We start from the raw sequence: 3,762 nt of genomic DNA on the forward strand, positions 1-3,762 counted from the left end.
CTTTCTTGACTTAGCCATATAAAAAACCTATCGGCCTATGTTCCACCGACCCTTGTAGTTAGTGAAGCATTCGCTTGTAAGGTTCGAGTTTGAGAGTGTTGATTTTGAGGAAGAAAGTTGTGTAATCGGTTCAAGTAAGGTTATGAAAGTTGGTTAAGAATATGCAAAAGGTTTGTGAAGAAGGTTGCAACACATGAAAACCAAGTGAAGTTGAAAAAAAAAATTAAATAAAAAATTTAAAAAAAAAACAACAACAAAAAAAATTGAAAAAAATGATGAAAAAAAAGAGATGAAAGAAATGAAAAGGGATGAAGTAATGTTGTGAGGTTTGTATTGAAGGTTGTAATTTGAGGTTATGTTTAATTCTTAGGTTGTTCTTGAGAGATGGCCACTCTTTTTCTTCACTTAGGATTTGCCACCAAAATTTTCAAATTGATTCCCAACCTTAACCCCTAGCCATGACATTACAACCCTATTTAAGACCCTTGGATTTGGAGGAGCGCGGTCAAAGACCGGTGGAGGGAGATAGATTTCAACTCTATGGAAAGAGTATGCATAGTTGAGATGTTGGGATGACCTTATGATTCAACATATAAATATCTTTTTCCGGTTCCCTCGAGGAATCATGAGGAGCTAGCTAGGGGATGACCTGAAACTAGTGGAGAGAACGTGGACCGTCTTGGTTGGGGCTAGTGAGGATAGTAAAGTCATTAGTTCTCTATGCTTAGCTTAGGTTTGTCTCTTTTAACCCTGAGCATCTTATAACGTGTTTTCCCTCATTGAATTGAGAAAGGTGAGTATTCTTTGGTGCATGTCTTTTCGTTCGAGTTCAAATGGAGCATTTCTACATAAGTGCTTAATTGGTTTTCCTTAACCCTTGTCATGTTATGTTTGTTGTTACGTTCTCTTTGTTTTGGCATTCCTTGCTCGAGGACTAGCAAGAGGCAAGTGTGGGGGAATTTGATGAGTGGCATTTATGCCATGATTAAGGTTCATTTTGATGGTCATTTTCCCACATTTGCGGCTCATTTGCATTCTTTTCTTTGCACTTAGTTCCCTTTCCCTTTATGCATCTTCTTTCCTAGATTTTTCCCCTTTTTCCTACTCTTTAATTTAATTTCTATGCTTATGCTTTGTAGGAACCATTAGGGTTTTCAAGAGGAGGGAGCTAAGCTCAAGGGAAGCTGAAGGAAGCAAGAATCAGAAGAGGTTCGGCCGAACCTCCTGAAGGTGTGGCCGAACCAGGGTGTGGCCGAACCTGCTCAGTGGTTCGGCCGAACGTCGAGGCAGGGTCAAGAAGCAATTTGGCAATTTTTCAGGAGTGGTCGAACCTCAGAAGTTCGACCAGACCAGGATCAGGGAGGTTCGACCGAACCTACCCTGTAGTCCGGCCGAAGCTACCTAGTGTTCGGTCGGACCACTCCTCTATTTCAGCTGGCTCTGTACGGACTATATAAGTCCCATTTTTAGAACGTTTTGATGTAAATTTCGGTTAACTTAGTACTAATCTTTAGAACATTAGCCTAATCCTGAGGGAGAAAATAGATTGGTATTCAAGCATACTTTATTGTATTCAACTTTGCTTAAGTTTTAATCTTCCATCAATCAAGAAAGAATCCAAGTTTTCATCTTTCATTAATCCTTTCTTTAGTAATCTCTTCTCCTTTCCTTTAGTATTATTTTTTGTTTTATTATTACTTATTCTTGTCAATATTATTAGCTTATCTAGTTGTTATTGATTTCATTGATTTTAATTATGTTTTGTTTTGAGTTTCTTGAGTATAATTCTAGTTTTGATATTATGTTTAATTTAATCTCCCTTCTCTAGGCTAAACTTTTAGCTAGGAGAAGGGGGGTAGAAGATATGATTTGATATTGGATGAAGGATGATGGTTGGATTGAATTTATGCCATATATTGATGAAAGACATGATTTTTATTAGCTTGGGATTATTGTTGCACTCTATTTGATGTTTTCTACTTTAAATATATGAAAGTGATTTGAATTAGATTAGGATCATCTCTATTTTAATGATTGCATGAGAATGAGTTATTAAAGTGGAGTTTTTATGGATTGTGCTTCTTCATTCTCTTGATTTGATTGTAACTAATAAGATGCCTGAGAATGATCCTTATTAGTGTAGACATCTTTCATTGATTTGCCTAGACTATTGCATGAGAATGAATTGTTTAGGTAGAATCTTGTGTTCTTTGGCATATGTTTCATGATAATCACCATTATTCTCCTCTTTCTAATCATATTGGATACCCCCGTATCCCAAGCGTCATTTTCTATTGATTTTAAATCATCATTTTCTTCCTTATTTGTAATTTAATGTTCTTACTGAACAAAACCTACAAAAATAATCCCCTTTTCACTCTTGCATTAGTGATATTTGATGTTGAATTAGCGTGCTTCCCTACTGGTTCGACCCTTTGCTTTCCACTAACTAGTTTAGTGTAAGTTTAGGTATTATAAATGATTAATTTGATAAGGGTAGTAGCTTAACGACCTATCTAACCCGCGATCAAATTTTGGCGCCGTTGCCGGGGAAGCGGCTTGTTTAGCGTCTATTATTGCTCTTGTTAGAAACATTTTGCTTTCTTTTCTTTTTGTTTTTTGTTTTATCGTACTTGTCATTGCTAATCTTTTTCTTAGCTTTGGTGAATGCTTAGGAGGTCTCAAGGAGCACCCTTACATCAAATTGACCACGAAATCAACCAAACCTTGAGACAAGTCTGTAGGCTTTATCAAGACGAGGGAAGAGGTTTTGGTGATATAGTTGATAGTGAGAGTGATACTTACTCTTCAAGTTCACCATGCGGATCAATGGCGGGACAAGAGAATGATTTTTTGTTTCGTGAGTTCGTAAATCCAAAGGATTATGAGCTCATGGGAGGGATTTGGCTACCCGTCACGGAAACCAACTTCTCAATCCATCCACAATATACTCAAATGGTCCAATCGGAGCAATTTTTCCGGAAGTGCAAGTGAGGACCCTATTGAACATTTGGACCGATTCCTTTAATTGTGCGCAATGAGGATAATGCGAGAAATATACTATTGGACTACAGTGAATAGGGGTGAATCCTTCTTTCATTATCTTTTGGACTAACAATTGCCACTAACATTGATTCCCAAAGAGTAATGAGGATAGTCCACGAAGGAATTTTGTGGAACTCACATAAATGGCAAAATGTTAGTCCAAAAGATAATGCGAGAAGGATACTATTGGACTACTATGAATAGGGATTTCCATCAATACATAAAATGATGCCCTAAGTGCCAAATTTATGCTAATTTACAACATGTTCCTCCATCCTTGCACTACACCTACACGTCGCCACGGCCATTCTCTACATGGGGAATTGACATCATAGGCAAATCACTCCCCCAGGAACAGGAAGTCACGAATATATCCTAGTGGCTATTGATTACTTCACAAAGTGGGTCAAAGCGCGATCATACGCTAAACTCACTGCCAAACATGTAGCACTCTTTATCGAGAGAAATATTATTTGTCAATACGGAGTCCCACATGAAATGATAAGTGACAATGGAACTCACTTTGAAGCCGAATGTTAAGAATTGCTACAAAAATATGGCATTCAACATCATCATTCTTCCCCTAATAGACCTCAAGCAAATGGAGCAGGCGAAGCAGCTAACAAGAATTTAAAAACTATCTTCAAGAAAATGACGGAAAATTACAAACGTCACTTCGCATTGTGGGGTTGTCGCACGTCTATTCGCACATCAACA

Source organism: Chenopodium quinoa, unplaced genomic scaffold (genome assembly GCF_001683475.1).
Source record: "Chenopodium quinoa cultivar QQ74 unplaced genomic scaffold, ASM168347v1, whole genome shotgun sequence".
NCBI classification, from domain to species: Eukaryota; Viridiplantae; Streptophyta; class Magnoliopsida; order Caryophyllales; family Amaranthaceae; genus Chenopodium; species Chenopodium quinoa.